Source organism: Carassius gibelio, chromosome A6, assembly GCF_023724105.1.
Source record: "Carassius gibelio isolate Cgi1373 ecotype wild population from Czech Republic chromosome A6, carGib1.2-hapl.c, whole genome shotgun sequence".
In the NCBI taxonomy this organism is placed as follows: domain Eukaryota; kingdom Metazoa; phylum Chordata; class Actinopteri; order Cypriniformes; family Cyprinidae; genus Carassius; species Carassius gibelio.
Genome location: NC_068376.1, coordinates 15,492,958 through 15,520,560, shown reverse-complemented (window position 1 = coordinate 15,520,560; position 27,603 = coordinate 15,492,958). Strand labels below are relative to the sequence as shown.

Genomic DNA, 27,603 nt, shown 5'->3' with positions numbered 1-27,603 from the left:
GAAGATTAACCAGTGTTATTTTAAAGTTAAACAGCTATTCAGTTTCTGAAGGCATTTCTGTACCTGAATATTACTGTTATACCTACCTGACAAACACAGCTAACTTTAGGTCTGTCTTATTTTTTATTTGTGCCATTGCTTGTCATTTATTTCTTTTTTATTCTATTACTGCTTACTTGATTTTTTCAGTTAAAATAAATTCAATTTAGAGTTTGAAATCAGTTCTTTGTAAGTATCTTTCTCACAGTAAAAATATGAATTAACAACATTTATAAACTCTAAAACACAAATACAGTTACTGCAACAGTTGTTGCAGATGAACTATACAGCAGATAACATTTAATATTTTTTCCCCAGTTTAGATGTTGATTATTGCTCAAACCCATTTCTCGGCCTTGCATATCCGCCATGCTTGCTGTTTTTGAAACACTTTTTATTTATTTTATTTGTTTGTAGTTCTAATCGATTCCTTGTCTGGCATGCAGTGGATTGTGGGCATTAGAAGTCAAACCAAAAATAACCACCCAGGTTCCTTTGGGATAATCATTTCAAATTACTATGAGACACATTAATTAATTAGATTACTATTTAGGATGGATAGTGTGCGGATTGGGACGCAGCAGTATTAACAATGTTTGAAAACATGCTAACAACATGCTGACAGTGTACTAAAATGTTAATCATTTTGCCAATATGGAAACACATTAACAACATGTTAAAACATGCTATTAATGTTCTAGCATCACGTGAAACAAGCTTAAAACATTTAACCTATGAATAGCAAAATGTTAAATCATGCTAATAGCTCCAAGTAAAATGCTAGCACTGCCTGACAACACTTGTTAAAAATCTTAACAATTAGAAACATGCTAACAATGCAGAGAAACTTGTGATCCGATGTGGTTTCTTAGTGATCTTATGAGGTCACTGAGTTCGAACTACACTGTTTTGTTGTGGTTTCTTATAGGTGAGTGATTTAATATAGTCTGTGTGAGATTTTATTTGTCCTCCCATCTTCATCTGTCTATCTCACAATAAAACCTTCAAACCTCAAGCTTGTAAAACTATTTAATTCCTTGTCGTCAGACCTTATGTATTTAGTTATGTGATTCCTGATGTCTTCTACATGTCTGTCCTTTCAATACTTCTTTACTAAAATTCCACTCAGAACTGCTTACATGAAGCAACCTTTCTGATATGTTAGCATGAACATTGGTATGGGCAGAATCAGTCTCCGAAGGAGAGCTGTGAGTTAAAGTTTATTGCTTATTTTAGCTTGTTGGCCCAGAATCTCAGTTTCACCATATATTTATATAGCCTTCCTTTTTTTTTATCAATATATGATTAACCCACACAAGGCAATAAATGTGTGGTGACACATGGCTTCTTTCTCTTTTATAAACATACCCTCTAGAACTTGGTCTGATCTCTAAACAGCTGTTATTCTCATCATTAAGCAGCCTTGCTCTGTTAATCACAGCAACTCCAGAGTTATTACTTTTTCCATCGATTGATTTGTAGTGGTGCGTTACGGCTGATTTGTTCCTTTGTTTTGAATTCATTGACATTCAAAGGTCAAGTGAGTCATTTTATAACTATTACTATATTACTTTAAGTAATCCATTCAGTGGTTGACATACTGATGAATGTAAACACTGTGGCTTTGTGGCACTTTAAAAACATGAGGTATGACGTGTCAGCCAATGGCATGAGTTTGAGGCAGCGCTGCCTGTTTACCCAAACAATGTCAGATGAGGGGCCATGCAGTATATTACACACATCAACGTTAAAGATTTCATGAAGAGAATTTGACCAAAGGGAATGCATGAAGTGCGAATATAGTCCCATTTACAAAAAAAGGATATTTTTGCTGGTATAGTACATTGGCTGGTTCCTGCCTGTTGTTGACCGCTGACACCTGAAGATTTTCATGTGCAATTGCATTATTGAATCTATGACATAGATTTGTTTAAAATGAATATTGACATTTATATTGGGGTCACTGAATTATTGACTCACCGATTTGTTAAAAAATGTGTATTTATTTAATAATGAAACACCACTGTGTGTTGCCCGCAGGTGTGCAACAGTGTTGCTGTGGCAATTTCTATTGGCGAAACAAAGCAAAAACAAACAATGAGAATATTATGTTCAAAATGTGTCTGAAACTCACATTATTAACTTCTTGTTTAAAAATCAGTGTTGTGTAAAATCAATATCACGTTTGCAACCATGCCATTCGTTCTTCCAAACAAATAGACTTTATATGGCCCAAGTATATTTGGAGAAACATTTTTGCTTTTATTATTTTTATCCTCTTATATTTTTTTCCCTAACTACACATAACATTGCTTGTACCCCAGGCACATTTTCAAGAGGGCTTGGGTGTGATTCTTCACCCACCAAAAAATTCTGATTGAAAGCTTAATTAAAAGCTTATCTGTCTCAGTGGAATTGAGCACAACCCCAGCTAACCCCATGTGATCTGTTTCAAACTACGCCTCTCTTCTACCATTAGAGAGTACTTTACCTCACTCATTGACTCACTTCATTTCAGTAATCTTCCAGAAGGCTTTGCTGTACTCAGTCTGTTTGAGTCGCCCTCAAAGCACTTAGTATCACACCTATTTGAAAGCTCCAACTCCCTGTAGCAATTTTCGGCTTAATGTCAGCTTTCCTGCCTTGCCTCCATATTTATCCAAGTGGACTTCATTGTTTTACTCATTGTCTTGGTCATTAACCTCATGACAGAGATTATTTAAATGACCATAGGCGGGTACTCTCTCTATGTCATTCACACAAAATGATGTCATGAGTTGGCCTGCTCACTTATGTACCTATTAATTTTGGAATAAATTACTTAAAATGCATTTTAACATACGAGCGTGCACACACACACACATGTTGTTATATGTGGTTTATGGGGACTCTCCATAGGCGTAATGGGTTTTATTTTCTATTGCCCTACCCCAACCCTACACCTAAACCTAACCCTCACAGCAAACTTTGTGCATTTTTGGATTTTCAAAAGAACTAATTCTGTATGATTTATAAGCGTTTTGAATTACGGGGACACTAAAAATGTCCTCATAAACCACCTCCTCATTGTAATACCTGTGTCATACCTATGTCATTATACAAATTTGTGTCCTCGTTAACCACATAAACAAGCTCACACAGACACAGAGAGAGAGAAAGCACATGCTTTTTTATCAGGTTAGGTTGAAACACTAAATATTATGGTAGAAGATTAATTTGAATTACTAGTCCTTAGTATTGACATTTTCTGTAGATGCAAATAGGGTTGAAACTTTTATAAGTTAACTGCAAATCCTTGTATTTAATGGAGAAACAAATTATGGAAGTGTGAAAATGGATCAATGTCATAAAGCACGATTTAAATCAGTTACTCCACTTTCTAAATACACCCGTCATACTGTATTTTACTATCCCTTTTGTGCAAATGTGGAGACCTTTGCTTTTGGACAATCATTTAACATTTTTAGGTGTTGTTGTTCATGCGGTCAGAGGTACAGATTCTGATCCTGTTTTTCGAGATTACTGTCTGGTTTCGGGAACAGAACGACTGAAACTCCAGGCTTTCTGGATGCATGCACCATAACAGCAGCTTTTGTTAAAATTAGGGTTGAATGTCACATACAGTTTAGTAAGATTAAAAATGGTTGCACTTTGGTTAGCTATTTTAAGTCATTTCTCTGTTGTAAGGCCAGTTGTGTACAAATGCTAATAACCTCATCAACCCCAGATGTCTTAACTTTCACTTCCAAGGCATGGTAGGTTGAAACAAGGTAAATGCACTATTTATTGAAGTCACAACCTGATGTACCAGATGTTCATGTCATCTAAGATGACTTTCCAGTTTCTTATGGGAAGCTTATTTACCAGGATAGCAGAAATCACTCATATAATGATGCACAGGGTCACTCGGCAAGAGCTGGTTAATTAGGTGCTGGCACATGAATGCCGTGGTCATGTTATTGCCTACATGGAAAGGAAGAAAAAGAAGAACCCTGTACAAACTCACTGGCTAGGGAAGTAAGTGGTTGCCTAGTAACTGTACAACACAGTTGGTAATAAAGAAACAAAATAGGATCAGCACCTAAACCAAAACAGTAGACGCCATGATGTTTGGGTGTAGACAAGCATCTTTTGTCTCTGAGCCAAATATGATCCATTAGATGATTGAAGGTGCTGTGGTGTGGATGAAGGAGAGTTTGTCATTATTATGCTTTTAAGAAACAGATATTTCATTGACTCCATTTGATACTTCTGTGTGATTGACGGGGCGATTTCCGACAAGCCGTGATTTCCCTCGAGACGACTGCAGAATCTGAATTGCTGTTTTGTGTAAGCGTGACTCTGTGAATAACCTCGGGACTCACAGTTCTCACCGTCCACAAGGCCTTATCTTCTGTCACGGTGTTGTGTTGGAACAGCTAGATTACACTAATTGTAAACACACAGAGGGAAAATGAGCCCGGAATGGATTTGAATGGATTTTAAGCTGGCAAAAAAAGTAGGATCGAGAGTTATACTTGCAGTAAATCAGCAGTGAGACATAGTTTTTGGACTTTGTCTCTACTTTATGAGTTCTTGTTTTATTAAGCCGTTTCATCTGGAGAGTGTTCTGTCCCGCACCTCCTGTCTCCATCACGGGTTTCCTGCTATGTTGCATAGCAATCTAGAAACCTACAATGTCTATAAAGTTTCTCTGTAGAGCCGCATATTCAATTTAATGTTGCTGTTGTATTACTTTCTACAGCTAGTTTGTTTACTGCCAGCATTCAGACTTGTTTATTACAAGCTTGTTACATCCTACTTTGCCAGTCTGGACCGTGAATGGATTACAGAGATTTTCTGCAAAGATCTCGTTTTTAACTGGGTCAGTGACGCAGTTTTTTTTTGTTTTTTTTTGTGCCAGATCTATTAATTATTCAAAAATGTATAATGAATTGAAAACATTACATTGAATTACATTACATTGAATTACATTTTTTGGAGGTTAAAGTAAAAAAAAAAAAAAAAAAAAAAAAAATAATATATATATATATATATATATATATATATATATATATATATATATATATATATATATATATATATATATATATATATATTTGATGGTTATATCATAAAAAAATATATTTTTATAAATGTGAATAATGTATGTATTTGTATCACTTAGGAAGCATCTGGGAAGCTGATGCCTGTTGCCAGGCAATGGCTAAATTAACCCCTCCAGCTGCTTAAAAGAGACGGTAATAAATGTAATTGCTCACACTGATAAGAGCTGCTGTATGTCCAAACTAAACACACTAGACGTTGATACACTGGTAGTCTCATTCTCATCTCTGATGCATATTGCTCAAAAACTGGAAAACCCTTTCTAAATCTGCCAAGCTCTATCATGAATGGCTGGTCATATGCACTCACACACATACGGGCAGAGGATTTTTCTTTTTATTAATCAGTTTGTCTACAAAGTCATGTTTACAAGTTACAATATGGCGTTTTAAGGATGAAATAGACTTGATTTCCAGGAGAGATGTAGAGAGGCCGAAAATTTCATGAGACTTTGGCCATCGCTGAATTTCATGGCGATTGAATTCATGCCAAATATAAACAAGTAAGGAAGTCTTCAAAGAAAAATTAAGAGGAAATAAAGACCATAGGGATTTTCCAAGAATGTGTTTCTCAGGTTGTGTCACGCTTGTATAGATCATATCGACCTGCATCTGTTGGTTGACAAATGGTGAGCCTTAGGGGTTAAACTGGTTTCACTAGAATGTGGTCAGATCCCCTTCCTGATTATGTCCAATCTGATAACCAACTGGATCCAGAAAATAAGCGTTTCCTTCTATTTCTGAGTGTTAGCCTATATCCTCCTGGAATATTTTTGTTGTTAGAAATTACATTCACAATCCAAATGGTATGTTAAAAGTTGCTAAAACTCAGCACAGACGGAGCTTTTATCACCAGCACAAAACAGTTGCCCAAGCCTAAAGATGTGAATTCTCCTGGTCTATGTCTGTTTGTTCTATTAAACATTCAGAGGTATCCTCTTCAGTCCTTCATTGAGCTCACGTTTCATAATAATATTCACATACTACTGTTCAAATATTTGGGGTCGGTAACATTTTTACATTTAAATATGCTGATTTGGTGCTCATGAAACATTTCTTTTTATCATCAATATTGAAAACAGTTATACAGCTTATAAAACTAATTGCAATACATATTTTTCAAGATTATTTGATGAATATTAAGTTCAAAAGAGCAGTTTTCTTTGAAATAGAAATCTTTTGTAACATTATAAATGTCTTTACTGACCATATTGATCATTTTAATACATCCTTGCTAAATGAAATCAAACCTAATCTACATTTTTTTTCAAGAGTTAGTGTGTACCATTAAAATTGATTTGAATGATTTTGACGTTAAAACCACTTATCTGTTGTTATTAACCCTTTTCCTCCTGCTGGGGAACACTGACCCCTAGTGAGGTAAAGACAGCAATGCATGCGGTTACGCACAGTTGTAGTGATATTATCAAGCTCTTTCAAACTGTGGACGAAAGAAACAGTGGCAAGTGTCATATACGGAAATGCTTATATGTGTGACTGGAATTTTCAGTGGTTTTTTTAATGTTTTGCTGGACTATCACTAAAAACATTCCGGGACTAAATTGTATCATCCAAGCCCAATGGTACGGCTATCATGTAAAAACATAGTCTAAAAAAAGTTAACAATGAGAAAATGTGTTATGAAATTTGGTAAAGAAAGATGAATCATGAGGGAAACATGAACATTAACTACCTTAAATGGCCCTCCAACATTCTAGGCTCTGGGAGACAGTTTCTCATCGCTTATGATTACTTTTAGATGTCTAGAGCTACAAGTGGTGGTTAAAATAATTTAATTGAACTGATTCATGGATTCCGGTTGGCCAAAGTCTCGTGAAGCCACTTTGTCCACTAGAGGGAGCCACAGAACTATAGAAGAGATTTAAATTCCCTCAACATAGAACACTAAGCTTCCATCAACAAAGTAGACTGGATTCTTCTTTTATAAGAATTGCTGTGCACCAGGTCCAGCATTATAATTCTTTATCTAATCTAATCTGTTTACATGTTGTTATGATTATGCCACAATTATTCCTTCAGGTTTTATCCTTCACTTCTCACACAGAGAAATAGATCCAAGGCCCTTTCGTGGTGTCCACTTCTTAAATAAAAAAACAGTCTTTGTGAAATTCTGAAGTTTCACTGTCAAAACTAGCCTAGTGTTGTAATAACATACTTGAGCATAGCAGTGAATGCAGGTCAGGTGTGCTTAGTTACTCAGAACACAGCCGTAATTCACATGAATAAAAGTGTATTTGTTAAATTTGTTAACAGAGAGCAGGCTGGAATGCATGAAGTGTAATACAATCTGTGATGGAGTGTCATATTGAGCTGCTTTAGAGAAGAGGGTCTCTTGGCTGAGAAAGGTTGTTTTCACCCCTGCTGGAGGAAGTGTGGGAAAAATTCCTTTCTCTTGCAGGACAACAAGAGCGGCAGGTTTTAGTTTCAGTCTTTCTTTTGTGTGGATTGACGGCTTGCTCTCTCAGAGCTCATAACCGTGTGATCTCTTGGCTGGTGGGCTTGCATTAATGATATGCTATATGGGCACAGCGGATGCGAATGTGAACCTGAGCCATAATCTCAACTCCTGTACACACGCTAGAAGGACCTCTATGGAGCCTGAGTCATTATGTTTAAATGGGAGGTACAAATGGGTGTCATCAGCGTACGATAACTTATCATAAGTGAAATGATACTCCATATTTGAAAAAGATGGAAACCAATGGCAGCAAGTATAAAGAGAATAATGTTTGAGCAAGAATAATGTTGGAGCAAGAATAGAACCCTGTGGAACACCACATCAGGAGAGATGTGCTGCTGAGGAGGTATGGTTTCCGATACATACAGAGAACTTTCTGTTTGAAAAAAAAAAAAAACTGAACCAATTTAGAATGGTGCCTTGAATGCCTACAATATTTTCCATTATGGAAATAAGAATTGTATGAAATACCATATTAAAAGCTGAGCTAAGATCTAAAAGAACCGGAGCAACAGCACTCACATTATCTGTAGCCAGCATAAAGTCATTGGTAACTTTCAATAGAGCAGAATAAGGCTGTGTAATTTTCTAAAACCTGAATGGAAAGTATCATTAAAAGAATTTAAATTCAGAAAAGATTGTAGTTGAGCAAGTACAACCTTTTCTAAAATGTGTGATGTGGTTTCTTCAGAAAAGGTGTAACTGAAGCATGTTTTAGGCAGTCAGGGACTGTACCAGTACTCAAACACGTTAATAAAAAATTGATAGCAATGATTTGCTTAAATAAGTGTGGAGGAGTACTTTCATACAGACAAGAAGTAAGTTTCAGGTGATCAATAATGTCCAGGTCTGGAGAGAAATTAAATCAAACGTGCTCTAGGTAGAAGAGAACCTAGTTATTTTGGAAAAGGCATAAGGAGTCACCATTGATTGTGGTCTTGACTTTGTTGTCTTTTCAACAAAAAATGGCTAAAAGTTTTCAGTTAAGATATCAGATACATCAGAGAAAGCAGCAAGGTTTAAAACAGCATCTATAGTTGAAAATGGAACTCTTGGTCTATGGTGATTTATCGTGACAATCTCTGAAAGAAATATAGATTTAGCAGACTCAACAGCTTTCTGAAAAAATAGAGAGAGTCCCTTAAAATGTCATAGGAGACCTGCTGCCTGTCCTTATGCAATTTGCGTTTTGCTGGTCTACAGTTTCATCAGAGTGAATGAATAGAGTCATTAAACCAAGGAGCAGCTTTTTTAATAGAATGCTTAATCTTCAAGGGAGCAATGTTATTAACAATATTCAAGCAGGTATTACAAAAAAAAAGTAAACTTGCGTCAGCATAAGAGCTTTCTGGAAACCAGTCTTGTAAACTATAGCAGAATCCTTGTATGCGTAAGAGACCTGTAAGGATATATATATGATATATATAAATATGAAAATAAATGCTGATACTATGTCAAAAATGTTAAAGTGAGAAATTACAGGCTTGGCCTACATTGCCTCATGACTGCTTTATTATAGGCACTTCCCATTGAAGGCATCTCTAACTTCCTGTTTCGCAAACACCTGCACATATATGGGCATTGCATTATATATGAATGTGGTTGAGTTCCGTTCACCATTCTTTTAGCTCCCCCTCTACAAGCACATAGACTCGCACTCTCCCACATCCTCCGCACAGACACACTCACTCGACATACGCACAAACCAGCCCGAAGCGCAGACAGGCGTGGTCTGGCAGGAAGTGATGTTACTTGGCTTTGTAGGACTGGTCTTTTTGATCCTGTGTGTAGTAGTGTACCCCAAAGGAAGTGCTTCATTTAGGATTTGTTGTTCTCTCTGTCTGTTAGTACGGATGCTGACTACAGATAACTTTGTAGTTGCTTGTTAACAGAATATGCATGAAGTTCCTTGTTCCTGTGTGTGTGTGTGTGTGTGTGTGTGTGTGTGTGAGGGTTATGTTTTGCCTACTCTGTGGAGACAAAATGTATCACAAGAATAGTAAAACCTGAAATCAGCTGCACTGAGGATGAGCCAGTATTACCAGAAAAAAGCTAGAGCTTCTATTTTTCAATATACTGCATTATATTAATGGACCATGTATGGCTATATATTGAAAAATACATATAGACATCAACTGCACTTCATTTTTACGTGCAATTCAACAACAACTCAGTTTCTCGAGAAACCTCTCACTTGTTTGCATTGTTACACATTTGATATATGAAAATGTGTGTAATGTTTATAAGAAAAAAATGTTTATTGATTTATTGTTTATTCTGTGGAATCACCATGCCACTTGCATCTTGTGAATTGTAGAACAGGTTTCTGCTCATAACCTCATTTAGGAAAAAATAGGGAGAAACCATAAGAGAGCCGAAGTGTTACAGCAAATAGAAGTCATCATGACTTATCTGTGTGTCTGCTTGTGCACACAGCTCTGTCCCAAAACCTGGTGAGCTACCTGCGTAAGCAGCATTTTAAGGCATTGTGCATGAGTTACTTTTGTGAAGGCTGGTTCAATAGATTATAAATTTGTGTTGATTTAAAAAATGCATTAAATCAGCATTAGATTTAGAATGCATTTCAGAATGCATTGCGTTCAAAAGCTCTTTTCAAATTTGTGTTCATGTACTTTACACTGAGATGATAACGGTATTGTTTTTCAGGCCCCCAAAATGCCAGCGTTGTGTAAACGAAAGGATTTTAGTTGAAAACTGTCGTGTACATTCCCCCTTTGTAAAATTGTGGTCACATTGCACTTAATCAAGCAAACGAATCATTGATTAAAAAAAAACTAATTTATAAGCTGTTGCTCATCAGTTTAAGAGCTGTGTTTTGTTTTTGTCTCATTTTTTTTATTTTACAATTGGGGATGTACAGAAAAAAAAAAACAATGGGGTCTGGATAATGGGACTGTTTTGTCAATATTTGTGTGCTCTGGATTTGGAAAGCTTGTAACAGTGTCAATGTGTTTGTTTTTGTTATTTGTTCTATAGTATAATGTAAGGTGATGTGCAAAGATATTTGAAAGGTGAGATATATGTCAAAGTAATGAAATAAAGTGTACTATCCTAAAAAATGCAGCAAAAAGTAGAACTATCAAAACATGACCTTGCAGCAAATTTGCAGGGGTTTGTGTGGGATATCAGTTCAGATGCTCTCTTGGAAGCCAGCTGCCTCTGGAGACAGTCTTTCGAGGCTGCTCACAAGGTTTTTAAAGGGAACTGTTTGTGTGGTCAATCAGAGAGATGTGAACACACAAAGTCTGCCACAATACCACTGAGACATTTGAACCAGATTTGTCCACAGATCTCCCTCATGGCTGAATCTGTCGGACATCTTGTGCAGTCATGGTCTCCTGACAGCAGTCAGATTTGTTTAACATTAATAGCTCTGATAAGAGTGTCTGAATCCTGTGTTGTTGTGTGCCTTCTGCAGCTTTCTCAAAGGGCTAATTTGAATGTTACAGTCACTAATTGACTAGCAGAAGACAGGAAGTGCTCTTTTTAAGTGTATTGCCCAACCTCCGAGTCAAAATCAGGGCTTGGACATTGGTCTTTTTTTGTCCCTTGCAGAAGCGTGTGGCAAGACTATCTGGGGAGTATCAGAGCTCTGTGTGTGGGTTACCTGGTCCCTGTCACACTGGTATATTTGACCTCCTTTAACTGGGTCATCTCAGATCACATTTCTGTATCTCAGGCTTTCTTTCTCACACTGACAAAGGCAGGTCAGTCGTGGGATCCAGTGCTGACATGCATGGTAGCCATTATTATGGTTCTGTGTGTGTATTTATTTTGCCTGCTTGTTTGAGTCAGAATATTACATTTTATCTCAGCTATCTATGAGATTTAATTGAAATATTTGTGCCGCATGCATCAACTTCCATGGATCTAGTGACAGCAGGATGAGAATGGACATTTTTTTTCAGGCTACAAAAACACACTTCAACAGCTGGAAGTTTGTGAGGTTTTAGGGGTTAAATAATGATTAGATATTCAAAGACTTTAAATGATTCAAATACCCAACTCTACATGAGAAAGTGTTATAATGTTTGCCTTTCTGTTACTAATTAGACAGAACTGTTAAACAAAGACTGTAAAATAATGAATGAGGAGTGTTTGTGTATCAGGTGGTTATGTTCTCAACGCTGTTACAATAAAAGTCTCGCTTATGGCACTTAACGGCCAAAGTGGAGAAACTTATCAGCTGATGCCGCTTTAAAACAGTATATCTGTGTTTGTAATCTGGAATCATTTCAAAGAAGCTTGCCTTCAGCAGTCTGCAGGACATGAGTTGATATATTCAATGATGCTCACAGCCAGGTCAGCAGCATGTGACCAAACCCTCTGTGGCCTCACAGGAAAAATCTCCACATGCCTGAAAATCTGCATGCAGTCTGCCCTTCGTGATGTTTTTTGTCCTTTGTCCTGTTTTTTATTTATTTTTATTTTTTTAGGTTAATTTGAAGTCGTGTCTCTTGGCAGACATAGGAAAAGGAAATGTTTGCCTGGCCATAAATGTGAAGAGTTTAATTGCAGGGGTAGTGGCTGTCAGTGGCCAGAGAATATTAATGTGCTGGAAAGTAGATGGAGGTAGCTTTGCCAGTCCTCAGTTTAATGAGTTTTAAATATGCCAGTTTCAGTATAAGTTAAAGTCTCTCTCTTTTTTCTGCTTTCATAATTTCTTACATATTTGCACACTTGAAAGAACATTACATTATTATTTGAAATCAGAGACTCTTAGGGTTTCTGAAAATTAATTAAATCGAATGTAACAATGAAATCGAATTCCTTCAATGTTTATAGGAATCGTATATGACAGGAATTCTTATCATATCAGCCTTATTAATATTTATGAGTGTACATGATTTACATTCTCAGGCTCAGCATAGGTGCACATATGGACACATTACTTATTCTGCTTCATTCAAAATGCAGTTGAAGGAATATTCTGGGTAAAGCAAAATGTTTCGTTACGTATGCAACCCTCGCTCCCTGAAGGAGGGAACAGAGATGTTACATTGACACTGACATCAGGGGTCTCACTTGGGAGTATAAAAAACAGGCCAATGAACATTGGTGAGTGTAATTTGCATGCCCAGCCACTCCCCTGTACACATGGGTATTTAAGAGGACAGTGCGCATCTACTCATTCGGGTTTGTAGGTTTATAGTGGCCGTGAGTAACACCCTACCCCCCAAAACCAGTCATCCAGCTGTAAATGCTTTCACTCCAGCTCAATGCTCATGGTGGCACAGGAAAGCATAGCTGTCAACTTTAAATCCGACTGGCAGTCAGCCCAAAGTGGTGACACTGAGCAGAGGACATTGGCTTACCCTCCAATGCAGTGATCGAAATCTGATCCTCCTCGGGAGCCCCAGATCTGGGAGCATGCAAGATTTGTCATGTGACTGATCAGCGGCATCACTCGGGAGCTCAATGGTATGCGACACGTGGGTGGTCCGTGGGGACTGACCCAGCGGAAAAAGCTCATGCTGTAATCCTCAAGCCTTCACAAGCAAAAAAAAGCAATAGAGTCGTGATTGCAGTGAAAGCATAAACTATGCACAAACAAATTCTCAGCATTCTTTTTAGACATTATGAGAAAGTGACCATGGCCGTCAGAAGATGCCAAAAAAGGACTGCATCCAGAAATGTACAAATGGAGAGGCATCTTTAAAAAGCTTGTCGCTGTGTTGCTCTTTTAGGGAAAGCTGCTCTTTTATTGTGTAGCACCCAGGGGGAATCGCTGCACTCATCTGTGTCAAACACCAGCGAAACACCACTAACTGCACCATCAGAATCACTATCAGCAAGAGAGTTTCTGCTTCTCTTCTACTCATTTAGAGATGAATGTGAGCATGATTTCTTAAATATGGGCAACCACTTGGCTCCAAAGCAAAAATCATATATTAACATGTGTATGGGGTATAGCTTGACATGCAAATTCCACTAACCTGTTTTTTACTTCTCAGATGTGATTGGGACGTAACATCAAATGTGACTAATTGAAAGAGAATTTGGGTTACTACGAAATCCCACACAGGAATTTGCTCCCATATATAAACTCATCCTTTCTACTTGTCCGCTTGATCCTATTCCATCTCATCTCCTACAAGCCATTTCTCCTGCATTTGTACCTGCACTCACTCACATCATTAACACATCCCTTCACACTGGTGGTTTTCCCCTCAGGATTTAGACAGGCTCGTATAACCCCACTACTGAAGAAACCACCCTTAACCCTAAATCTTTTAGAGAAATACAGACCAGTTTCCCTTCTTCCTTTCATTGCAAAAACAATTGAACAACCTCCTTGACAGCAAATAGTCTGGTTTCAGAAGTGGAGGTTCAATCGAGACTGATTTTCTCTCAATTGTTGAAGCCCGAAGACTGGTAAGAGTGGATTAAAAATCTTCAATATTTATCTTGCTGGATCTGTCCGCTGCTTTTGAAATGGTTAACCACCAGATCCTCCTATCAACCTTATTGGTAAAGGGAATCTCATGAACCACACTCCAGTGATTTGAGTCTTCTCTCTCAGATAGGTCCTTCAAAATATCTTTGAGAGGTGAGGTGTCCAAGTCACAGCATTCAACTACTGGGGTGCCTCAGGGCTCGGTTTTTGGACCACTTATTTTCTTTGTCTACATGGCATCTCTAGGTTCTGTCATCCAGAAACATGACTTTTCACATCACTCCTATCCTGATGACACTCAACTCTACCTCTCATTTATGATCCTGATGATTCAATAGCTGCTCGTATCTCAGCTTGTCTAACAGACATTTCTTGATGGATGAATTACCATCACCTTCAACTCAACCTTGCAGAGACAGAACTGCTTGTGGTTCCATCAAACCCATCATTTCATCACAATTTCATCATCCAGGCACATCAACCATAATTCCTTAAAAAACAGCCAGAAACCTTGGAGTTGTTATTGATGATCAGCTGACTTTCTCAGACCACATTGCTAAAACTGCCCTATCCTGCAGATTTTCTTTATTCAACATCAAGAAGATCAGACCCTTTCTTTCAGAACATGCTTCACAACTCCTTGTTCAAGCTCTTGTTCTGTCCAGGCTGGACTATTGCAATGCTCTCTTGGCAGGTCTTCCATACAGTTCTATCAACCCTTTATAATTAATTCATTCCCTAATTTTAATTTAGTTAAATCATGATATAACAATTAAAATATTTTTTTGTCGCAATGATCAGGTTATCTTTTAACTAAAACTACAAATAGAAAAAATTCAAAATATTCAATGATCAGTATCACTGTAAAAAAAAAAAAAAAAAAAAAAAACATTATATAAAAACAAAACTCCTCTACTTCAACTTCTATTCCACCTACTTCTAAGTAGGTTTACATACTGAATTATAGCTTAAAAACTGAAATTGAAATTGGTTAAATTAAACATTTAGGTTACAATCAAGCAAATGGAAATAAATGGGGTAAATTTATATGTAATTTTTTTTATTTATTTAGTATAGCCAGAAGGTGATTGGTGTAAGGACGTTTGTAATTGTAATCAATGTAAATACCTTGATATATCTTAAAAATAGTTGCAATTATTTTTTGTGTTATTAAAAAAATCTTTAGTCAGTGATGCATAAGGGTGCATGATCACTACATATGTTATTTTAGAGGTCGTGTAAATTAAGCACTATTCGGACGGGACTAGTTTTCTAAACTACGTTTGAGTTTCGATTCTTACCACCTGACGTCTGTGATTTTCATGTACCAATTCGGACGAGACTAGTATATCCGTGTTTATTACAGAGGTGGGAGGGTCTGATTTGTGCATTTGGGCGTCACATCACACGCTCTGTATGCGTGCATTGCATTCATTCAAAATGATTGCCATTAGTATTATTACACAATAAATACTAAATGGCTAGTATAGCAAACCTTGTTAATGTGTGGTTCCTTTTAGTTTAACTTGTTTTCCTTTTTTTTTTTTTTTTTTTTTTTAATGTAACTGAGTACATAAATGAACGTGAGTAATCTTACCTGATGCTGATATTACAATAGCCGGTATTAACAGTTTACGCGATCTTGCTCTTGATTTTATTATTTGTATTTTTTATTATTATTATTTATTTGCCGCTAAGCAAATATATCAAACATCCGCGCGGTAAGAGCATCTACGGTAATTCACGTTGGCCAAAACACACATGGAAACGCGTTGTGAAATAAAATATCACCGGCAATCACAGACATTCGCATTCGGACGGGATTAGTTTTCTCAGAGGATCACTGAGTTTGCTGAAAAACGGTAGGTAATTTGCTCTGGAATTATCACAGAGGTTGTTTGAGAAAAACACAGACGTGGCAGATTCGGACGGGATTAAAATCACTAAGTACGTCTGTGAAACGCAGATTTCTCTAACGACCCCCTGTAAAACTAGTCCCGTCCGAATAGGGCTTTAGATGGTAGAGCTGTGAAAATAATTCTTGAGACCAACTGTGGTGGTTTGTTCTTTTTAAACTATCACAGACTGATTAAATAGCCTGCTTGGATTGTTTATGGTGGGGGGATTTTTTTCCCAAGGTTGTCAGTTCATCCTCACTTCTTCCTTGTAAAGATGGAACATGAGAAATATAAACAAGAGAGAGAGGAGGAACCTTCCCATGAGCTGTCAGAATGGCCTCCAGACCCGTGGTCAGTCACACATTATGAACATACACTCACTCCTACCTTGTCCAGTCCTCCCACCAGAGCAAGGCGGATGACCCCATGTGCACTCTCACAGAAAGAGATTGAGTAGTGAAGAACGTGTTTGAGAACTGAACAAGATTGTTGTGTGATTTTAGATAGTTTGCATTTTAGTTTAATGCACATGGCTCTGATTTAAGCTTTTGACCCTGCTGCACTGGCTCCATCTTCAGTCATTTGTTTCAAGGTTTTCAGTTCAGTTATATTTCCATTTGCTCAGCCTAAACATAAGACGATCGTATCCTCTTTACAGTACAGACAACCGTTTCTCTGAAATTTCTCCTTTGCTTTTCCTTTTTTTCACGGACATGCTATTGCTCAACAACACCACAAGCAGCTTCCCGCTTGTCCTTGGCCCTCCAGGAGCTGTTTTTTTCAGGTAGGCTAATTCTTTTCCATGTGCTTAGAGAAATCTTTCAATTTCACTTTACTAGAAACAGTGCTGGCACTTCTAAGAAGTGGAGGGAGGAACTGAACTGAACTGAACTAACGCCCAGCTTCCAGTTAAGCATTAACTCTGAATTCTCTGCACTGAGGCCCCTTCTCAAGATTGCAGCTGTGCACAGGGGCCAGAGATTTACACAGGGTGTAGAGCAATGTGTGTGTGAGAAACAATACTGTATTAGATATTCTTCAGGCTTCTGATGATATTTGAGACCTATACCTATATATATTTTTTTTATTTTGGCTGTTGACACTTTTAAGGTTGAATGGACATGTGGCATGAGAAATGTTTTAATTTTGTGAGTCTCATGCTGAATGCGTGTGAGTTGGCAGCTCTGCTGTCAATCAGTATTTACATAGCAGCACAGTAGTGAATGTATTTGTCCCACGTTTCCCTCATTGTCTCTCAAAATCACATCTACAGTCCTGCAACAGCTCTATTGCCAGGTGGTCAGCCAAATTGTATTTAATTAACTTACATTAACAAAGAATTAGAGGAGCCATCATTTAATCAAACAACCATTTTGGCCAAATAGATCATTGTTTAGGGCTCCAACTTAAAAAAATAAAATAAAATAAAAAAATAATACATAAATTTAACCAGTTCCTCAGTTAATCAGATTTTCTGCCTCTTGCTCAATAGGGGTGTAAGAAAATATCTATATACGTTAGTATCAGGATATTTTGTTTGGCGATACTGTATCGATTCTCAAAAACGGAATATCGATAAAATATATAATAATAAAAAATCATCCAAGATTCATGGCAGTTGTTTCATTTAGATTTTTGACTTTAATTCCCAACTACCCCACCCTTAACTCGTACTGCACAAAAATTGTTTCAATAACGCTGAATGCAGGGACTGATTATTGCAAATGCAGATCCAATTGTGTTCTGGTTAAAAATTGATTTTTCCATACATTTCTGCCTTATTTGCATAAACTGACGTGACTGTCAGTTTATGCAAATAAGGCAGAAATGTATGGAAAAATCAATTTTTAACCAGAACACAATTGGATCTGCATTTGCAATAATCAGTCCCTGCATTCAGCGTTATTGAAACAATTTTTGTACACTGATAAGTACTAAATATTGTAGAAACGTAATTTTATGTAAAGTTGCTTTGGAACCATTTGTATTGTAACAAGCGCTATACAGATAAACTTGAATTGAATTGTGTTCTTAATGACAGCTTTTCTAAAAATATATCCTATTCCTAAAATAAGAAATATTCCAATATATCGCCTTGCTGACAGTATCACAGTGTATCTCAACATATCGTATCGCAACCCCTGTATCGTGATATGTATCGTATCGCCAGATTCTTGGCAGTACACAGCCCTATTACTCAATGCTCTGCTTTACACAATGTGCAAAAAGTAAATATAATTAGGGTTGTACAGTATATTATTACTATACTGTATATTGGTTAAAAGCCTGATGGAACATTTTAATGTAATCTCTAATATTAGAAATAAACACATATAAAAATACATATAAAATAATTGCCTGCTTATTGGTTTAAGACAGAATTTTCAAAACTATGCATTCTGAGCTGCATCTTACAGCTATTTTATATTATTTCTTATTTTTTTTCTATTATAAATAAGATATTGCACAACATTTAAAATTATGTATAGCCTTATACTTATATATATTTTGTGTGCAACTTAGTGTAAAACACAATGACTAAAATATACAATAAAAAACACAGTTTGAAAGTGGCAAAAAAGTAAACAACGTTACCATCTTGTAAGAGATGGAATGTTCAGGAACACACGTCCTCTGAACAGAAGTAAAGCACTACTCTATTTTTTTGGTTCTACCATTAAGTTACTGTTGATATAAAAGGCTTTAAAAACTAAATTTAATGTAACACAGCAAATCTCGTTTTTAATCAAATGATTGCACTCCCTTTTTGTTGCACTGTTTTTTTTTTTTGTTTTTTTTTCTGCATATGAACATATAAAACAAAATATTTTTGGAAGAAGTTTTCAAATATTTGTGCAACATTTAGTATCTTCTTTGCTTTAAGGATGCACATGATAATTTACATAACAGTCAATTTTAAAAGTAAATGTACATGCACAATGCAAGTTAATGTACATTAGGTTTATCTCATGCAGAATGTAAGCTTACGTATGCAAATGTTTGTGTGAGTGTGTGTTCTTTGAACTGCACTGAGGAGGTGACTAACTATGCAGCAGGAATGTGCTCTCTTGTCAGGTGCTTTCTTATCTGCCGTTGAAATGTTTGAGAATCCAGCTCGATTTCCCCGTGCTACCTCTTCCTACCCGCTGAGGTCAGCCTGAGCCTGGCACACTCACATACACGCATTGAAATCTCTTCCTTGTACACACTCGTTGTCCTCTCTCTCTGTTTCTGGCCAGTAGGGACAGTGTGCAGTCACTTAGGTAACAGCTTTACGCTTGTGAACACGCATCATTGTTGAGTTATGCCACGATGAGGTCATCCTTGTGTTTTTTTCTCTCTTTCCTTCTCGAAAAACAAAAGAGGCATGTTTTCACCTGGATCGGGGACTTCCCTCATTGTCACATTGAAATATCTAAAAAAATGCAGTACATTGCGATTAAGTTTGTTGTGCAAGTTTCCCACAGATATTTGTTATTACTGAATGTCCTGTTAATGTTTCTTGTCTCATCACATCGAAATAGGAAACAGTGTGTAGTACACGAATCACGTGAATGAAAAAGTCTATTTTTAATTCAAAACTGCAATTTTGACAAAAAAATAAAATAAAATAATAATAATAATAAATATCCCTTTCAATGTCTGTTATGGTTAAGGTTTCTGTGTTTCTGTACTTAACTCTTGTCTTCTTGTGTGCACATACAGTAATATGTAAACAGTGCAGATAATACCTGTTCGTCAGTGCATATGAAAGAGATTGATTGTTACTGTGGTTATTTCTACAGAATGTTTGCTTGTGTCAGATAGTGTGGAAGTCATGACCAGAAGAAAATATATTGCACAGAAGCCAAGAAATATAATGCAGGGCTCAATGATAAGAACGGCCTGGGCCCAGTGTGAGAGCGTTTTGACCGAAGTTTCACTGTATCAGGGCAGTGTTGCATTGTTATTGCATTCATGTACCTTTCAGACTTAAACATTTAGTGATTTGTGATACATTGAATATTGTCGCTGTGTATTCTGCTGATTTAAATAGTCAGAAAGGTGAATCTTCTAGCTGACTCACACAGATGGGGCAAGATCAATTTACAGTAGTCCTGGAAGCATCATTTAGAACATAAACAAATCACCATATGCCGTCGCTTTTCATGCTGTTGTATAATTATAGCCTTCATGAAGTTGCATTTTAACTCTTTCCAGCTGTTTTTTACAAATATGTATGTGTGTATGCATGGGGCCAGCTGAAATTTTAGAAGCACAGTGGAAGAAAATCCTTCTCAATTACATTTTATTTTAATTATCAAATTTGCACTATAGTACAATTTCAAAGCTGTGAAAGAAAAAAAGAATCTGTCCTCTGTAGCATAGTTCACTCCGACCATTTAGTATTAATACTTGAATTTTGAGTGCATCATCTCTTGGCAAATATGAGCAGAGTTTGTTATATTGTTGAAATTCCATAAACTCTAGGGGACACACGTGAGATTAATAGTGTTGTTTACTATAGGAGGCTTGCAACATTCCTTATTTGCCCCCCATATAATGCCATTGTCGTCTAGGAGTGCCGATTGAGATATTAAAGATACTAAACATTTGTGATTTTTTTTTTCTTTCCTTACGTGTGTGTAAGAGACTGTCGCCATCTACAAGATAACAACCTCAGTGTACACGTGACACCATGTTTCAGAGATAAGAGCGTACTCTTATACTGTGAAAATCAGTGTGTGTGTGTGTGTGGAGCTGCACCTCACATTCCCGCCTCAAGCCATCTCTGTCCTCCACTATGTCTCATAATCACATCTGCCCTGTTTGCTTGTCATAAAAGCTCTTCTAAAGAAACAGCAGATAGTTATTATGGTAAATAAGGGTGATTTTAGGTGATTTAAATATAACTCTGCTATATAACGTCAGTAATGTCTTTCATCTTTGATGTTCTTGGCACAAAAGTGTAGAGCAAACAGATTTACATGGAAATATGACGGCTTAGCATTCAAGTCACTGACGCACAGATTGAGACTACTAGGAAGACTGATGCATGTTTCCTTTTTTCAACTCAGTTTGGCACAGAATAGTCATACTTGTATGCAGTGGCACAAATTACTAAGTTTGAGTTGTTAATAGAAGCATTAGGCATCTGTTACACTAGTGGGTTTTTTTTTGTCATGAATGTAAGCTGCTATTCTTAACACAACAGAGATGGTCTTTAAATGGAAAGAAGGTAAAAGGTGACTAAACAACCTTGCCGTGCATCCTTGATGGGTCAGTTTCAGGAACACACCCAAAGCTTTACTGTACTCACATCTACAGCAGTTTCTTCATCCTGGGCTGCTTTCGCTTACGTTATGAGCTATTGTGCTTTTGTACGTACACACACATCGTCTGCGCACTCTACAAATCCTTGCTATGCTCTTTTATTGTTACTGTTTGCGGAGAGATTTAGGCGTTTGCATAGAGATACTGCGAGTAAATAAAGTTTACATGCAATGTCGGACGACAACATGTGCACTTTTGTATATAACTGGCTTTCGAGCATTTGATGTTAAAGACTCTTTAAGACACATTCATAAAAAAAAGGGACAATATCATTGCGTTTGATTACAGCAAGTGGCATTTATTTATTTTAAAGAAACCGATGCAGAACTTGGTGGGAAAATTGTCCAGATCTTGTAACAAAGAAAAAATAAAAAAACATTTTGTTTTCTTCTATATTGTAAATGTTTGACAAATTTTGTCTGCCTAATCAAAAAACAGGAAATGATATTACAGTGAGGACCCCTAATAAACTTTATCACAAGTTCAATAAAATAGGGAAGTCATGGCCTAGTGGTTAGAGAGTTGACTCCTAACCCTAGGGTTGTGGGTTCTAATCTCGGGCTGGAAATACTACGACTTAGGTGCCCTTGAGCAAGGCATCGAACCCCCAACTGCTCCCCGGGCGCCGCAGCATAAATGGCTTCCCACTGATCTGGGTGTGTGTTCACTGTGTGTGTGTGTGTGTGTTCACAGTGTGTGTGTGCACTTTGGATGGGTTAACTTTCCCTTTCATATCAGTTAATTGTGAATTTTTTATGTCAAGGTTAGTTCAAGTTGTAAAATGTCATATTATACAACTCCTCAAATACTCTAATGATATGCATGATATTTGTTTAAAATACTTATGTTAAAGTGTGTTTTATTTGTGTGTACTTATTATGTTTATTTCCTTGGATTCATGTGAAATGAGCTCAGTCTGTCCTGGACCATAGACTTAGAATGGAGTCATTGGCTGGACCTGAATGTTTTTGCTCGAGCAGCACAAAATAGTCTAACCCAGAGCTCAGGGCTCCAGGAAGTGGTGTGTGAAGGGAAAAAATGGGATTGAGCTCTTGTCAGCATCAGCCCCTCCGCTGTTGACCCTGGAGAGGGTACTGTAGCCAAACCACTCTGCTCAAGCGTAAGATACACAATCTTCCTTTTTGCAGCTTTCCTGCATGGCTTGCCATGGAGCCTCTGTTACTCTGTCCCTCACTCACATTTACGCCGCTGAGAAATGATGACATCCCCTCCTGCTCACTTGGAGCGTTGCACGACTGATGGACGTCAGAGTTGTGCGTCTGTACTGTTCCAGATCAGGAAACACAGGGTTGAGCAGCTTAACATGAAATACTCCAGATACTCAGGGGCTCTTTCACAGAGTCTTTACGCAACTATCTAGTTGCATGTTCCAGTAAATGACAGTGCTGTTGGTTTTTTGGGGTTTTTTTTTTTAAGCTTGAATTAAAGTGATAGCTGACCCAAATTTAAATAGTTTAAAAATATCAAATGTGATTTACTTACCTTCTTGTCATTCCAGACCTTTCTTCCATGCACTTTGCTCCTTCCATGCAATCAAAGTGAATAGGGACAGGAGCTGGTGAACTCAAAATTGAACAGAGTTATTTTACATAAAAAGTGTTTAAAAAAAATCTTATGTTAAAACAATTACACAAAATTAGTCCATACAACTGTATTCCAAGACTTCTGAAGTCATACAACAGCTTAAAAGCTTAATGTATGGGCACATTTAGCATTGTTGTGCAAATTTTTGTGCTCAAAATTATAATTATGAATTCGAAGAGGACCTGAAGGCTTGTTGCAAGTCGGAATCTCATAATTATGGCCATCCCGACATGCATGTACTTTAAAAGACCAAAATGTTAATTATTTGATGAAAATCTTCACCTGTTTGAGCTGTAGCATTTACACTTGGGCATATTTTAATTAATATTCATAACCAATCTAGAAATGGTGAGCCAATGCGGATAAGTTAATTATTTTTTATTTGAAAAACTTTTTCATTTTCATTTTCTATGCAGTGATTTTTATTTATTCTAGGTTTGCATTTTTTCCATACTTGCATACATGCATGAGTGTTGTTTCTCAGCAGTGGAGTACTTGGCTGGGATTCAGAAATTCTTTTGCTGCCATGAGATAAATGTAGACCTCACAAGCGGAGTGCACAAATGCAACATTTTCTCACCAGGTCAGTGAGTGAGATTTTGAGGAACCGGAATCTTTATATGTGCCACTGTCATTTCTGGTAATCTTAACGCAATCCTTCTCGTATTTTTAATAGTGAAGCACACATGCAGCCACAACTTCCCTATTGTCTGCATGCAGATCATAGAATATAAGGATCCACTTTGATAGCATGAACCGTGAAATGACACTGAAAGTGTCTGTTGTGCATTTTTGAAGAACAAGCAGGGCCCAGACAGACTGCTCGTCTTCATGTCTGGTATGTGTTATCAGGTGTAAAGGTGAGTCAGTGTATGGAGTGGAGACGAAAGAAAGCCTTTCTACTTTCTCACCACACACAGAGCCCCTATTAAACCCCACTCCATGATAAAACACCAAAGACACAAACAAAAGCTGTATCGTGATCTGCTGATACAAGCTTTCAGCAAAGGTGAGCATGCACACTGTCATAAAAGATGACCTCCACATGATTCACCTATCCTCTTTCATCTCCTCAAAGATGCACTTACTGTATACATAACATGACAGTAGGGTGAAGAAAAGGTGATAGGCCACCAGCAGCTCTAAAGATGCAGAGTCTCTTTGTCATTGCACTTAACACAGTGACAGTGAGGATAAAAGCTGCTGCTGATGCCAAAACTACAAGTTATTTCCATATTTACTGCTTTAAATGGGTACCTACTCCAGTTCTCTAGACTTTAGATCTTTCTCCACTTAAAGACAGCTGACCCACCTAAACAAGGTCTTCATGATACTAGAAACTTCTTAGCTGCATTTGAAATCACATAATACATAGTCATAGCACTGGATTTGATTTGAACGTTACTTTGGGACCATTAAAAAAAAGAAAATCTTTATTAAAAAAGTACCTATGTAGTATGTTTTGGCGTACAGTATGTCTGCAGAGAAAAGTCTTTATATAAATGGTTTAAAAATTACTAAGTAAAATAAATATATCAGTACAAACATATGCATGGATGAATTGCATTTAAAACATTTTTAAGGGTCTGGAAAGGGTGGAGCCTCTGCTTTTGGCACAAACTTACAGTAGAAGTGGATTTGCTACAAAACGCCAGTTGAGGCCACTTCAAGGTGCACACACACCCTCAAGCCATTTTACCAGAATTTCATGCCAGCTTGTCTCATTCAATAGCCAAGGTCTAAAAGCAAACAGACTTCTACAGCAGGTCTGTGTTCTCTTCCCCACCCTTCTCTCTTTGTCTCAAACTGGTGTATTTATAGAAGCAGATGGTGGATTTGTTCATTGATGTTGCATCTGGTTGTTCCTGACTGAACTCTCTCTACTGTGCCGCACCATTTCCTGTCCCGCCATGCCTCAGAAGGGCCGCCCATGCCAAATGTACACATTCTTCGTCTCTGCTGGATTTGATGGCGATTCTCCTATTTTTTTTTTTTTTTTTGCCTTTCCTTTTCCTTTGCCTCTTGTACTGCCATGCAGATGTGGTGAGATGCTCATACACTTGAAAATGAAGTGTCTCTGAAGTCTCTCATCTGGCCCGTCCACATTGCACATCCCCCCCCCACAACCAAAAAAAAAAAAAACCCCTGAAATTTAGATGTTGTTACGCAGACTGTTTAATGCAGCTCAGAGGCGGCTTGAATGCATGTACACTGCATTTGCTCAACAGTTGCATTAATAATGCTTTGAGATTTTAATTACGAGTGACCATGACATTTCGAGACACACACTTCTAGGTGAAAGTGATTCCCAAATGCTAACAGTGTGAATGTAGCCATAGCCAGAAAGAAGAAGATAAAAAAAGCAAAAACTGTCTGAATTAGACATGGTGGAGGTTACTGGAGTCTTACTGTCCCGGATGTGTCTGGGATGTAGGTGTGCATTTACTTTTCAGCTCTTTTCTTCATTCCCTCAGTCCGAGACACTCTGGAGACATGAGAAAACTCGCAGGATGTGACTCACAGGCTAAATGTTCAGAGTACACACTGTAAATGAAACAACCTCACATTAGACATTCCCACAATCTGTCATCTTTTGTCTGTCATGATCAAGAACCTTAATGTGCTCTTATCTATAGAATTACCTTTATAGACAGTGCTAAAGCGTTTGCCAATTTTACATTGGTGGGAATCTTTTTTGTAACTCCCATCTCTCCTTTTAAACAAACACATGCACTTACACACCTCTGTCAACACTCTTCATCCCCTCTTTCTCTAACCAAAGCCCTGTGTCACTGTAAGAGGGGCTGTCTCTCTTCTTCCCCATGCTTCATGGCCTCAGTCTGTCTGTCTGATAATATCAGTCTTTCGGAGATTAGCTTCCATGAGGGTGCTGTTAAACTAGTTACCTCGGCCTACCATGTTTTACTGTCTAGCTGTAAACTATCTCCCACTTTACAAGCTGGAGTGTGTCAGTTCTATGATAGCAGACTCTTAATTTTCCTTTCTGTGCACTGTGTGTCCAGGACTTAACAGCCTTATTGTGTTGCAGCAGCAATTTTAGGCACAACCGTCACTTAGCAATCAGACCGTGTGAAGGAGAGATAATAGACCTGGCAATAGAACATTTATGGGACAGGGGAATAAAAAATAGCTTGTTCTTCTTAGTACTTTGTAACCCACGCCGCCACCCAGTCATTAAGGAACACAGTGCTCAATTCATGTACATCTTAAGACGTTATGTTCAGAATGCTGAAGACTTCATATGCATACTTGCTGGATTCTGTCCCAGCGATGGTGGTCCAGTCAGATTTAGGCTGTCACTGTGGTCGAGGGCTCTCATGTGAGGTACGACCACCCGACAAATTCCTGTCTGAGCATTGGAAACGCAGCTGTATATATATATTTCTCCCAAACTCTCCTAAAAAAAACCCTGAAAAAAAGCAGTGTGAATATGAATAATGTTAATGTGAAAGGAGTAATGTAGTGTACATACCAACAAATACTCTTGTGGCTAAGTGCACATATTAGTACTGAGATATGCATTTTTTACATTTTTTTCATGTCTTAAGTCAGTGGGGGTATGACTGGTTCTTGCTAAGGCATGCATCATTACTTTTGCTCATACCATTGATATCAACAGAATTTATCTACCCTTCACTTAGTCTCTCTTTCAGTCTATATATATATATATATATACATATATATATTATTGTGCAATATTTTTCCCCACTGTAAATACTGAAAATTCTAAATTAATTAAGTATATTTTAAAATACTGAAATATTGTTTTAATGTTTTTTTTAATTATTTATCAAAACTGTTGCAAAAAGGGGACAAAAAATTGACAATCCAAAATAGTAAGTAGAAATTCAACTGTGCGTGCTTGATGTGGGAGAACAAAGTTTGAGTGTCGTTTTACCATATTTGATATGCTATATGTTTGTGTTCATATGTGAATAAGAGACTGAGTCAAATCTGTTCATCAAAATGCAATCATCAGAAGACTTGGATTAAATTGCTTAAAACGTACGGATTATATTTATGATGCCTTCATTAACCCTTTATACAGTAGCTTGCAATTGTTGGTTGTGGGTACTTTCAATGGAAATAATATATTTATATATGTTTGTTTGTTTTCTGTAGATGAACAAAAGTCTTATGTGTTGGAAATCCACTACCGCTCTATCACGAGCACAATTAATGGCAACAGCCCATAATATAACAGCATTTTAGCAAGAATTCATGCACTATCATTAGCTAGCTTGACAAATACGTGGATCACTCAAATCAGAAAGAAGGTGAAGGTTGGACAGCGATGGACGAGTGCGGGATGTTATTTCTCAAGCATGTTTGTTTGTAGCATGTTGATACTCAACACTGATTGGGTTAATTTACTTTTTAAACCGTCTTTTGTAGTTAACCTCTGCTCTAAACTAATGTGCTGCTACATTGCTGCACACACAACACAAAAGCTTGCATATAACATACAGATTGCGCGCACATAGAAACATTCAGGAATGAAGAAAATAATTGAAAATTATAAGGCGGAGCAGTGTTTCTGTTCAGTGGAGTCACTGGAGTGGGGAGTGGGAAGTGCTGAACCTGGAGCGGGGCTGTGTTGAATCGTGTTTTCTATGCAGCTCATGGTATTTTTTAACAATAAAGGATGTTTAAGACAAATAATAGCAGTTTAGCATTATTAAATATATAAAGAGTGCCTGTGTCTGCTTATTAATCAAAATTAAC

The 27,603-nt window shown here is 37.3% G+C and overlaps 1 protein-coding gene across 5 annotated transcripts in view; it reads left to right on the top strand.

The window, feature by feature from the left end:
• LOC128015516 (guanine nucleotide-binding protein G(I)/G(S)/G(O) subunit gamma-12) overlaps positions 1-27,603 on the top strand; it is a 45,314-nt gene that overhangs the window by 6,531 nt on the left and 11,180 nt on the right. Inside the window, exon 2 of one of the 5 annotated variants that reach the window (XM_052599396.1) lies at positions 16,682-16,723. The exons of 2 other annotated variants lie outside the window; for them this stretch is intronic. The gene's annotated coding sequence lies outside the window, so the exon portion shown is untranslated. Of the gene's footprint in view, positions 1-5,206; positions 5,280-16,681; positions 16,724-26,181; positions 26,203-27,603 lie in introns of those variants that run through there. 2 more of the 5 variants (XM_052599394.1, XM_052599397.1) reach the window with 2 other exon arrangements.